General features: G+C 47.1%; 1 non-coding gene across 1 annotated transcript; it reads right to left on the bottom strand.

The window, feature by feature from the left end:
- Positions 1-7250: 7250 nt before the first annotated feature.
- trnar-ucu (transfer RNA arginine (anticodon UCU)) lies at positions 7251-7343 on the bottom strand. The gene is made up of 2 exons: positions 7307-7343; positions 7251-7286 (listed from the first exon to the last, which is right to left on the bottom strand). It is a non-coding gene; the product is annotated as a tRNA-Arg (tRNA).
- Positions 7344-13839: the final 6496 nt, after the last annotated feature.

Genomic DNA, 13839 nt, shown 5'->3' with positions numbered 1-13839 from the left:
AGTAGTGTGCCAGGTTGTGTGCGTTTACATACAGACAGGTGTGTTTATATGTGTTTGTGTACAAAAGCGTACAGTAGTATCACCACACAGGTCTGTGTGTATTTTCTTTGTGAGAGAGAGAACCTGGGAAAGTGTGAGAGCGGCAGTAGCTGGGTGGGTATCTCGAGGGGAGGTGGGCCAATTTGCGGTTTGGAGCGGGTCGGGGTGGGGGGGGTGTTGGTAGCGGGATGGTGGTGGTGGTGGTGGTGTCAGAGGGGGTGGGGGTGGTGGGTTTGCGACGGGGGCTTAAGGAGGGAGGATGAAGAGAAGGGGCGTGCGAGAGGGAAAGAGAGCCTGTGCTTGTGCCTTTCAAGGTGTGTTATTTGTTCAAGGCTGTCCAAACATTTACAGAGCGCTGGCAGCCCTGGAATGCAGAGGCAGGGCTGAGGCCGAGAGCAACAGCCGTGGGAAACCGCTGCTCTCCTCAACCTCTGCAGGCTCGTTCCCCCTCGGGCAGAGTGTCAACACAGACAGTGCCAGAGATGTGTGGGCCTGATAGTGACAGGACCCGTCAGCGGATGCACACACACACACACACACACACACACACACACACACACACACACACACACACACACACACACACACGCCCACACACACGTACGCCCGTGCTCGCTCTCAGCGGCACACAGCCGGGCTCACTGCCTCGCTTGCAGACTGACACACATTAACAGACAAGAGGCAGAATCCAGAAGCAGCCAGCCGCCCACACTCGGCCACGCGCGCACACACCCACACACACACACACACACACACATACATTTAAAGCACGAATACACATAAAAAAAACACAGTTACACGACAAGAATATAAACACATGCATACTTTGCATGCATGCAGAAACAAACCTCAAAAGCTCCAATTACTCAAATCCTTGCAGCGGATAAACAGCTGAGTACAGTCTTTTTACAACTTTGACTACTGTTGATAGCGTGGCTGAAAGTGAACTGCGATGGCTCGTTCACAGGTTTTGATCGCTTCATGTCATGCTAAAGCTGTCCCATTTAAAAGTAAAATGTGGACTCTCCCGTAAAATCTACTTCAAACTCTCCACCCTTTATTCATTGTATTCAGCAATTCCAAGGCAGAGCTACTCTCTAACCTTGGGTGAATCCACATCCAGGTGCCAGATACCTGGAAGAAACTTGCTGCAACACCCCCCCCCCAAAAAAAAAACACATTCACATCTGCTTCCCACACTGTGATTTCATTCATAGGTGCAGGATGAATTTGATCTAAAAAAGCCTTTGTTCCAGACTTAGCCTTAGATTCAATACGCTGGCCTGGAAGTGCTAAACTAATGGAGAAAGAGTTATCATCGCTGGGATTAGGCTAATAAGCCTGTACATCGTGCTGTGGCTCTCAGGCCTTGGGTGTGGTCCAAAGTACACTTGTGATAGTGGGTAGTGGTTGACAAAGGACCTCATTGAGGCATGCGCACACACACATGCGCACGCACACACACACACACACACACATACACACACAGGGTGAACTGCAGACAATCCTACACTATGAGAGTTTGTGTGTACGTATGTCTGCTTATAGGTGTGTGTTTTATGTGTGTGCACGTGTGTGTATGAGAGAGAGAGAGAGAGAGAGAGACTGCATGTGTGCATATGAATCCGAGTGATTCAGACGTCATGCTGCATGTGCGTACATACACATGTCTGTATGTTGTGTAATGAACAAAATCTGCATGAAATTTGACAACATGAGATATTGCTGGAGGAAACTTTCTGCAACCCCGCCCCCCAAAAAAACCAAACAAACAAATAATAAACATTCACATCTGCTTCTCACACTGTGATTTCATTCATAGGTGCAGGAGGAATTTGATCTAAATAAGCCTTTGTTCCAGAGTATGATATGAGAGCACGAGTGCGATAGCTGAGCGTGTGTCCAATACAACCCGAAGAGCAGGTGCAATTTCGACATTCAGGAAGGCGTCCATTGTTATCAGTTTACGAATACCAATCGCTGCAAACGGCTCTTCATCAAAATTCATTCATAACTCCCGACTTACGCACTAACACTTTAGTGACAGACTTTCAATATCAAAAATGTCAAAAAATTTGCCAAACTTGATTGTGGGTAACTTTTTAACATTTGTCTGTTGCCTCATGTCAGTGAGTAAGGCAAGCCTCTCAAATCTCCAGGTGGTGACCTTGCCTGTGCCAAGCATGAAAACCATGCCCTGTCAAAGCCGACACAAGGAAGTAAACTGTCACTTGCTGTTCCTGAGGTGATACCCACCTGATAAGAACTGAACTCAGGAAGCTATCGCAGGGTTCACGAGGTTTCCAGGTGCTCTGCAAGTTCACTCCTATCTCGGTGTTCTCTGCTCAGAAACAAACACTGGCCTCCGCCTAGATAATGCATGACTGACTTTTTGAACCTCACACCTTGCACTGACCTCACACGCCGTTTTACAAGGGTTTCAGAAGGGACGTCGCTCCAACTCTAGCGAATACCAGGGTCCATTATGGAGTCACTGCACCCTACACAGAGCAGAAACAATGAAAAGCTTCAACCCTAAGCGAGTCAATCGGCAGCGAGCGCTTCCTCTCGGAGGATTTGCCGAGGCCTGCCGCTATTTCAGATCGCGCCACTGATGAGTTGGAAACCTGGTGTGGGAACTACACCGTCATTAGATTTGGGAGGCTCATTTGCCTATGTATTGGCAAAAATATCCACTGTTTGTGTACACCTGTCTTCAGGTTGGTGGAGCAGCAGCTGTTAAACACTAAGGCAAAGGTCAGGGGTGTGCTTCCAAATATACCACGCACGCACACACACGATCGAGCGAAGGCATGACGAAGACTGGCTCTTCGCTCCCTCCCTCCTCCTCTTCTTGCTCCTCACGCTTCTCTTTGTCTTCCTGTCTGACGAACACTTAACCAACCACTCCTGCCCCGCGGCTCCATCCACCTGCCTGCGCTGCCGGAGGGGTGTTGGGTTTCACCGATGAGGCAACTCGCAGCCAATGGGCTCCTGTGAGAACGGTTAGGGAGCGTGGTGGGAACTCTCCTCCCCTCTCTCCTCTCCATACCTGAGAACTGCTGCTGCCTCAGGGAGGGGCCACCCCCCCCCTGCACCGCAGACTGAATGAAAACCAAACAAAAACTCCCACCAACAGGTGAGTTACACGAGTCAATGTTGTTTTTTCTTTAGTCTATTCTTTATCCCCCCCCTTCCCTCGCCACCCTCCCCTATCATTTTTTTTTCATTCATGACTGGAATGGCGCTTTACATTCGGGCAGGACTGAAAAAAAAAGATAAAGAAAAAGGATGGAGGGCGAAAAACAAAACAGTCAAAAGTGTGGGAACGTTTCCCTTTTCTCCTTCCAAGTGCTTTTATCAGTATTAACCCTGCTTATGCAGGTATTTGTGCACCTGTGGCACCGGATTAGTGGATCAGCCTCGTCATTGTGTGAAAAAATAATCACTGTGAATATTTTTTTCCCTTTCTTCCAGGTTTCTTTGATTCCCAAATGTGAAACGCGTTTAATCTCACCTGAATAGGGCCCAGGTTTTCAATGCAAACTACAGAATAGTCCCACTTTGATAAGATACTCTTATACTGAACACGGTCGGGTTACCCTGAAAAAGAGGAGAACTGGACCGTAAATGGAACAACTTCTATATGGACGTTCGACCTCTTTGGTTGCTTTATTGAAATGGTTATTGAAGTCCGTGTCTTTATGCATGAATTCAACTGGTGTAAACTGAGGTCGGGCGTGAGATGAAATAAGTCCTTGATTCTCATGTTACTTTTGACAGCTGCTTGAACGCATGTAGGTAACGTGCTCCAATTTCAAAATCCCCACCTCAGAAATGCCTCACAGTGATCCAGCATATCCAACACTGCCTCCCTCAGTGCACCAAACAGCACTGCTTCCTAAAGGGTAGATGCAACTTAAATAGCATTTAATCAGGGGTTGTACTTGCGATGCTGCCTAGGTACAAGTGCTCTGTGTGTGTCCGTGAGTGTGAGAAAGAGTGTGTCTGTGTGCATATTTACCTGCCTTGGTTTACGTGCCTAACCCTGTTTGTTAAATAATCTAATTAGCCGTGTCATTCCCCCGGTCTTAATTCCACCCTCGGACACTTGCACCCATCATTAATGGTCCACATAGCAGGATAGGCACCTAAGTGTGAAGCCGTAGTCCCTTTTACTGTTGCCCCCTGCAAACCTACGCCATCCACTTGACTGTCCCATAAAACAAGTAAAAGGCTGACATTGCACTTCAAATAGCACTGCTTGCCCTTCTCTCTGCCCCCTACTTAGGCCATTGTCAGCCAGAGAGACTTGGCTTTGTTAAAGGGCTCCAATGTTGTCCATAAACCATAACTGCAGGTAATGATGGACAGGCAGCTGTTTCCTGGGCACACAGTGTGTTTTGCACCCCTCAAGCGAGTTGCTTTCTGATCATGTTACTTTGTAGGATGAGAAAAGTAAACCTCTTCTTTCTCGTTTCCTTTTGCTGTTGGTCATAATGTCCGGCCATCCTTCTTAGGTCAGCCAAGCCACGATCGCCGTATTCATTATCTTCTTGTCACTGTCTTCATTGTCTTGTCAATTCCGTTGGCAATTTTTAATCCAAAACCCCACGATGAGCGATGTACTTTTAAATATCAGCCACACACACACACATACACAAACTCATTAAGTCAACTTAAAGATGAGTGCGTAAACGGCTGGGTTGATTTGTCCTGACCAGGGAGGATGGGGGATCTTTAGAGGGGCTTGGACTATCATTCGCAGTGAGGTGTCGGGTGTTGGGGTCGGGAGGTGTTTTGTCTGACAATCCCCCCACAGGCAAAGCACTGGGTCAGGGTGGGCCCTGATATCATTATGCATGCTGGCTGGCTGGTGGGCTTTTCACTCCTTTAAAATTTCCTTGTAACGGGGATGATTCAAAGCAATGATGTGGAGGCAGCTGAAACACCCCCCCCCCCACACACACACACACACAAAATCCCTAATGTTCTCCAGAAACCTATTTTGACACAATCCTGATGCAATTTTGACACAATTTTGAGTCAGTCCCTCTCACTATTAAAAGAGAAACGCCTTACAGTGCAACATGCTTTTTTTAACAGGTCAGCTTTTGCATGCAGCATTTTTTAACGTTTTGTTTTATTTGTACTTATACGTGTACCGTTGTTGCCAACAGCAATGCAATACACATCATCCTCTTTCGGGTGGCGCACTACTGGTATCAGTGACACTGAGGGCAAACACGGTTTATTTATTCACTCCGTTTCAACACCGATGCTCTCAAACTTCAGTCCACCTTTCTTTACCTTTCTGGCTGCTCCTTTCCCCTCCTTTTGTTCATCGTCTTTAAAAGTGGGATTTACAGCTGGTCCGCGGTGGAGAGGGACATGTTTGCTCAACCTCTCGCTAGAAGGGGCTGGCAGAGAGCTGACAATTCCAATGAGCAAATATCTGCATGTAAGGTCAGTCCCACTGAGGGGAAATGTGGGTTGTTTGTTGGAGCATGTGAGAGAAAGAGACACAGAGGAAGGGATTTGGGGGCTGGGCTGTGACCATATATGCCCCCCTTTTTACAACTGTTGTATTTCTTTTTGCATGTTGCCACTCACGATGGTGACGGATGCCTCTCGTGCTGCTCGCCGTGCAGCTCTTTGTCCTTCTAAGTCAAACACACTGTGCTCACACATAACCACGGCTCCTCTTTGTGGTTCCAGCATGGCGGAGAGAGGAGAAGGAGGCCTTTGCCCAGCGTCATACATAGGCTACAACGGCCCCGATACTGAGGAGGAGACTCTGTTTCAGTATCAGTACTCAGTATGTCAGTGTTGCTGCATATCAAAAATTGAACGTTGACATCCTCCAACTATGGCACAGGCATTGCAAAATATGATATTGTAGTCCATCACCAGTGTGTTGTTCCCTTTCTGTGGCAGGTAGCCACTGGCCAGATAAGGTTTATGTTTCAAATTTTTTGAAGATTTTTTTTAACAATATGTTTTTCAGGCTTTATTTCAGGAATCAGAAACGATTTATTGCCATTTTTATTATGTACTTGTATACACAAAAGAAAGGAAATTTCGTTTCACCCAGCCCACAGCAGTGCAACACAAAAGATAAAAACACATATCCAAAAATTCCAAAAACGACACCACCAAAAACATACAAAAACACAAAGAGCAAATGGGAAAAAAAAAACACAAACAGTTGACAACACAGTCCCTCAGTGCAACACAGTCCAAAAATTCCACTGTCCAGAGAACAAAAGCCAGCCGGGATGACTGTTGAAACTGCCGGTCTCCATGGGCTAGCAGTTAGCTTAGCCTGCCCCGCTTCCACGTCCTGTCAGACCGCCCTCGGTGATTCCTCTTTGGGCGCAGCTCCAGGCAGGGCCATAGTCCTTGGGCCCACTGGACGAGCAGACCAGGCTCCCTCAGCCGATCAAACACCAGCTCTCCCAGCCAGACACCTTCGACACACCTCCCCCACACTCCACACGACGACACAAACGCAGACGCAGACAAAAACACTGCACAGTTAATGCTAGGCGAGGCCGCCGCTAGACCGCCTCGGTGTTTCCTCTCACATGCAGCTCCAACCAGGGCCGGGGTCCCTGCGCCCACAGGATGCAGCGGCTCAAGCTCTCTCAGCCAATCTAACACCAGCTCTCCCAGCCATTAAACAAAAAATATATATATATATATATATATATTTGGTAGAATAGCGGAGGTAGATAGGAAACAAAGGTCAAAGCTTGTAAGGGTGGATTTACACTTAGGACATGGTGCTCAGGCCTAAGTCTACACGGCATGTGTTTTAAGTGTTTGAGCCACCTGGACGCCCAATACTTAGATTTTCCATCCATCCATCCATTCATTACCTGAACCGCTTATCCTGCTCTCAGGGTCGCGGAGATGCTGGAGCCTATCACAGCCATCATTGCGTGGCAGATGGGGAGACACCCTGTACAGGATGCCAGGCCATCACAGCCCCCCCCCCACACACACACACACACATACACACACATTCATACCTAACTCAAAAGTTTTCTTTCAACTTGATCAGCATCCTCAAGAAGGTCAACGAAGCACTAAACGCAACCTGTATGGATGACGTAGATTCCCAAGGATAGTTCAACAGGGTCAGCACAATCTATATGAATCTGTGCTATTGAGACGAAAGCCTAAGTCAATCCATGGATCAAAAAGATCAACTCTGGTGGGACTCAAACCCACAACCTTTGAATTGCCTCTCTCAGGGCTTGACTAGAAGTCCAATGCGCTATCCATTGCGCCACAGAGCCACCTAGCTGATGATTCAGGGGTCTGTTACTTCACGCAGGGCATGGCTACGGACAGCCTGGATAGCTGAGTTTTGTTGTTGACTGCAGCAGCAGCAGAACAGGTCTGGCCTGGTTATTCGGATGACCATGGATTCAATGAAAGTATAATCTAGTGACCCGAACCCTCTATTGCACGCCAAATGCCGAAAGGAAGACAAGGCAAACACTCAAACACTTTTCCTTGTCTCTTTTTTTTTTCAAAAGAAAGGCCGAGAAAGAGAGACAGACAGACAGACAGAGAGAGACAGAGAGAGAGAACACATTAGCATATCAGCATTATCAGATGAACACGCACGCACGCACGCACGCACGCACGCACGCACACACACACACACACACACACACAGACTCTTTCTCTACTTGACCTATTTGATATATAGTAACTCTCTGCTACTGAGCAGGAAATCCAGAGACATAAATAACACAGACAAGCACTGAAAATTGTATTTGCTTGTGAAGTACGGGCCTAAGTAAACCTTGTTAGACTACTTTAGGGCACAATTCCAGCAGAGGTGTTAGCAAGCAGATAGGTATTGTCACGCCTTTTGTGAAATTTCTCTTGCTCAATGGGTGAATTCTGTCACCCTGCAGAAACGTGTGAGTTTGGACACATGCATTGTTTCCTGTGTGACAACATGCTAAGTAATCTATTAGTATAGTCAATTGTAGGTATTCAACCCCAAATTCTTGGGTTTCACATGGGGTAGTTATGAGTTAGCGGAAAAAAACCTTTTAACTTTTTAAAAGTAAACCCTTTTACTTCAAATCCTACTTTACAGTCTTGGGAGTCAGAGGATTCTTGCCTTGGGCCGTTATATGCCTTTTCCAGATCGTCAGCGTTCCCTCCCTGTCTGCCTAAGGAGGAAGTGACTTGCCGGGGTGACACAAAAGGCTGTCTCCTAATAAAGTGAGAAGGAAATAGATTAAAAAAAAAGGGGAGAGGAGAAAGCCAGGGAGGATCGGAAGGAGAAAGCAGAGAGGATAAGAGGTGTGAAAACACTCAAGGAGAAGGGTTTTATGGCTCCATGTTAATTGAAGTGATTTGAAAAAGAATCCCGTATTCCTGGAGGGCTGAAAGAGACACGGGAGAGTTAAAGGAAAGGGGATGTACCTCTGTAAAACAGATGCTCGCCGCAATCTACAATGACCCCATGGACCTCAGAGAGAAGAACTGTGTATATATATATATGTGTGTGTGTGTGTGTGTGTGTGTGTGTGTATATGTGTGTGTGTGTGTGTAGATGGGTGATAAATTAAAGGAAAAGCTAACATCAAGTGTCTCAGTAAGGTGTTGGTCGACCAGGAGCCTCCAGAACGGCTTCAGTGCTCCTTGTCATAGATTCTACAAGTCTCTGAACACCATTCTTCCAAAAGATATTCCCTTATTTGGTGATTTGATGATGGTGGTGGAGAACGCTGTCTAACACGTCAGTCCAAAATCTCCCATAGGTGGCCCAGTGGTTAGTGCTGTCGCCTCACAGCAAGAAGGTCTTGGGTTCGAACCCTGGGGTTGTCCAACCTTGGGTGCATCTTAGGTTGTCCTCTGTGTGGAGTTTGCATGTTCTCCCCATGTCTGTGTGGGTTTCCTCCCACCATTAAAAACACAAGCATGTTAGGGTTAATATTCCTGTCTGTGCCCCTGACCGAGGCATGGCAGGACGAGTTGGTCCCTGGGCACTGCACAGTGGCTAGCCACTGCTCCTAGCTACACAGCTAGGACGGGTTAAATGTAGAGAAAGAATTGCCCCGTGGGGATTATTAAAAGTAGTTAACATGTCTGTGAATGTTCTCATTCATCCAGGTCATGGTTACCCAAAGGAGTTGAATCAAGTGCAACTGGACTTGGTATATATCCGTGAAGATGTTTCGCCTCTCATCCAAGAGGCTTCCTCAGTTTGTGCCTTCCTAACTAGACCAAGCTAGTCTGACTGGCTGGTGATGAGACTCAGAATTTATCCTTTAACGACTCCTAGAGGATAAATTCTGAGTCTCATCACCAGCCAGTGAGACTAGCTTGGTCTAGTCAGGAAGGCACGAACTGAGGAAGCCTCTTGAATGAGAGGCGAAACATCTTCACGGATATATACCAAGTCCAGTTGCACTTGATTCAACTCCTTTGGAAAAGTAGTAAAAAGAAAGAAAAAAAACTGGGCTGAGATCTGGTGACTGTGAAGGCCATAGCATATGATTTGCATCATTTTCATCCTCATCTAACCATTCAGTGACCCCTCGTGCCCCGTGGATGGGGGCATTGTCATCCTGGAAGAGACCACTCCCATCAGGATAGAGATGTTTCATCATAGGATAAAGGTGATCGCTCAGAATAACCTTGTATTGAATTGCGTGGACCCAAACCATGCCAGGAAAATGTCCCCTACAGCATAACAGAGCCACCAGACCCCCTCACTGTAGGGGTCAAGCATTCAGGGTTTTCCTTTCATTTGTCACCCGTCTGTATACATGTGTGTGTGTTTATAGGAAAAGATACCTATCTATATCACCTTGTCACATGCCCTATTTACCCCACATTTAAACTTTTGTTACTAAAAAGAACCAAAAACACACATTAACATTTCTGTTTTACTGTCGAGGAAATCACTGACCCTTTGTGTAGATCTTGCAAATGTCAAACACACCTCCTCCCCCGCCCCCTGGAATCAGCATCAAAAATGGCCGATACTTTTCCATTTTGAAAGAGGGAACAACAAGAGTTTGTTTTCTATGTCTTTGTCATTTTAAGGTCTCTCTTGAGCCCCCACAGATCGGCCATTTTCTAGAAAATACTTCAATCTCTATCTTTAGGTTTTGTTCTGCGAGCTTCCTGCTGTAAGCAGTGCACAAAGACAAAGCCCTGTTTACACTAATGGCCCACCAGGCCATTTGCCACAGAAACAAACAGCAGTGGGGTGAATTCAATAGAATTTAACATTTTGACATTTTTCCACATGCTCTCAAAACCAATATTGACCCAGGTCCCCTGCATGGCTGCCTTTAGTCTGGCATCTCAGCATACAAATAAAGCTGAAGCAGGCCGAACCGCAGGCAGCCAGTCAAGGGGAGAGGCCAACAAAAGCCTGCCCAGGATGGGGCTCTCCCACTGGGCAGGCAGAGTGGCCACTGTCCCTGGTCTCAAGCTGGTCCACAGAGGGCCGCTCTATGAAAGAGCCCACACTATCCCGCCCTGCTTTAATGATTCCATCTGAGAGGACTGATTGTATTCGTGCCATGAATCCTGCTGTTGAGTGAAGCAGACGAGTGGAAGTGACAGTGGGGGCGCTCACATTTGCAGAACAACCCCATAGTGGGCCAGAACCTCTCAAAGGCCAGATTACAATCAATTAGTGACTAATGAGCGGGGAGCTGGACTTGTAACCTGTTGCAGCAGGGTAGTTGTTTAGAGAACTCCCAGCTGGTGGACACATCAATAACCTCTGAAATAACTCCAGACTGGAGGCAGGCAGCGGCAGGAAGCTCCTGGGAGCGTCCCGTGTCTATGTGTGAGTCCACCTTTGTTTGCCCTCAACCCTAACACTCTGGGCAAGGGGAGGAGGTGTGAGGCAAGAATACACAACACGATATTTCAGCACAAGATTTCACTCATGAGACCTAAGAATTTCACTCTGATCTAGATGGATGAGTACTTTGCAATGCTCTGTGGAGTTATCCTTTCCATGGACTCCACAGTTGCAGTGTGTGTGATTGTGGGGTTGTGGTAACAGGGCTGCTGGTGGTGATTGGTCGGGTGACACAGGACCCCATAGGGAGAGAGAAAACAGAGGACTTTGGGGCCATAGGTCAAAGGGCCTCCAAAAACATGGAAATCACCTAGGTTGTCCAGTAGTTTGTAGTGTGTACGTGTGCGTGTGTGTGTGTGGGGGGGGGGGGCGTGCATGTGGGTATATGTATATGTTGAGGCCCATCTTGGCAGCTCGTCCCCAGGCCAGCCTTACTGGTGGAGCCTCTCACTCATTCTCCGCAGAGAAGGTTTTTTACCCTGCAGGTTGCCTCACAGCAGGGGAATTTGCCATGGCCGTACAAGAGAGGGCGAAACAGCAGAAGTAAAACCTTCACTCTGCCCTGAAGCACGTCGGTCAGAGAGAGAGAGAGAGAGAGAGAGAGAGAGAGAGAGAGAGAGAGAGAGAGAGAGAGAGAGAGAGAGAGAGAGAGAGAGAGAGAGAGAGAGAGAGAGAGAGAGAGGAGCACAAGGGTGTTAGTGAAAGCAGATCTCTCCTAAACAGCCCTTTAACAGTCCTGTGCCTACACTTCCCTGCTCTCAATAATGGAAAGTTTCCACAGCTAGATAGCCCTGACAGGGGCTGACTCAATCCCACTCTGTTGGATGATATTAAAACAACTCATCCCTGTAAATCTCTGTCTCCCTGCATGCAGTCCTTTTCATGTCTCGAACACTGTGCTGACAGTGTGGTGCATAGTGAGAAACAGATGTGGGCTCTGTTAGATAGTGGCAATATATGATATGCAGAGGCTCCTCATTGCAAGCAGTTGGGTACCACCATTCACAACTGTGTTGAGGCGCTTTTTAATCAACCAGGGCCCAGTGGGAGAGCCTGTGCCTCGCCTGGCTTCCCACCTGCCCAAACCAAGTGGTTCACCTCAGCAACCTCAACTCGACAGCTAGTATTTGGTAATATCATGTGGCAGTCCAGCGGCCTCCGCTAAAATGTACTCACTGACAGCACTAACCTCTCAAACCCCGCTGCCCCCTTCCAAGGTTATATTACTACACAGCGGGAGATCTGAGAAAATAGAAGAGAGGGAAAACTGATTGTCTGAAAGTCCTTGAGACAAGCTGGCATTTTCCCAGGCTGCAGTGGGGGTAGTTTTTCTCCCAGCATGCCATGCTCTCTGTAGTTTGATTAAAACTGTGAAGGAGACTTGTTCAAGTATATGGTCTTTGTTGCTTTCCCTCATTCCACCACTTACACTGGTTTCTGCCTAACATTTCAGCCAAAAGACCCACCGTCTACTCGTTAAAAGCTGCATTCAATACCTTTCGACAGAATAAGGGGTTCTTAGTTGGTATTACTGGTACAACGCCTGTTCTGATACATGGTCAGTGGATGGGATGTTCTCCAAACCAGAACACTGGTTGTGGGGGAAATACCGAGGCCAGTAAGGGCTCACTAATGCTGAAAGATAAAGATCATGATGTCTCAATATCGGTCTGTGTCTGACAGAGACAACGCAGATTATTACTGTAAAAGAAAATAAAAACACTGATGAGAAGAGTCCTTCCAGTCAATAGGCGTCAACCAACATTACAACACCGTTACTGTTGACCAATGTGGTTTGACAGTCCCGGGAGAATAGGTGAGAAATTGCAATGCACCGTGGGATTGCTATGACATCATTGCAACCAACTCTTCGTTTAAGCCCTGCAGCCGACAGGTGTTTCTTTCTCTCGGCCTTGCACGCCTTTAGTTTTGTGGCAAATGTAGCAGCAAGTGTAAATAACTCATTGATGGCATGCCCATGCCCAGCTTAGCTGTGGGAAAATATGGCTTCTACGTGTCTCAGCAGATTTACATAGACAAAGTGTATGGTGTATCTAAATATACTATGAATGGGTCCTGTCAAACTTGTTTTCATTTACTTTGTGGCTACACAAAGATATTATGATAATTAAAATCTAAACAGTGAAAATGGGTTTGTTGCTAATTGCCTGTTTTTTTCCATATCCGGTAAGTGCTTCTGCTTTCAGTGAATAAACTCTTACATGGCCTGCAAATAAGACTTCTAAAACAGCTGACATTTTGTGCCAAAATATTAGAATTTTGGGGGTGTCTGGTTAGCATGGCGGTCTATTCCGTTGCCTACCAAAATGGTGCTCGCCAGTTCGAATCCCCGTGTTACCCCCAGCTTGGTCGGGCGTCCCTACAGACACAACTGGCTGTGTTTGCGGGTGGGAAGCCGGATGTAGGTATGTGTCCTGGTCGCTGCACTAGCGCCTCCTCTGGTTGGACGGGGCGCCTGTTCGGGGGGGGGACTGGGGGGAATAGTATGATCCTCCCACATGCTATGTTCCCCTGGCAAAACTTCTCACTGCCAGGTAAAAAGAAGCGGCTGGCGACGCCACATGTATCGGAGGAAGCATGTGGTAATCTGTAGCCCTCCCCGGATCAACAGAGGGGGTGGAGCAGTGACCAAAATGGCTTGGAAGAGTGGGGTAATTGGCCGGATACAATTGAGGAGAAAAAGGGGGGAAAATATTACAATTTTACCATGTAGTACACTTACTGCTCCAGAGGCATTCTGCTGGTGCTAGATACAATACATAGCAAATGTTCTCAGATTGAACAGCAACACCTTAGGTTTGAATCTGTCCAAGAATCCCAGCCCCTCTCTCCACCCTGCCAGTCCTGTCTAAATAAAGCTGAAAATGTCAAAAATTAAAGTCTAAGAAAACCTCCTCCAGCTTCCTCTAAGAAGTTTTAGG

Source organism: Lampris incognitus, chromosome 2, assembly GCF_029633865.1.
Source record: "Lampris incognitus isolate fLamInc1 chromosome 2, fLamInc1.hap2, whole genome shotgun sequence".
Lineage (NCBI taxonomy): Eukaryota > Metazoa > Chordata > Actinopteri > Lampriformes > Lampridae > Lampris > Lampris incognitus.
The sequence above is the reverse complement of the archived record's forward strand: the minus strand, read 5'-3'. Positions and strand labels throughout refer to the sequence as shown.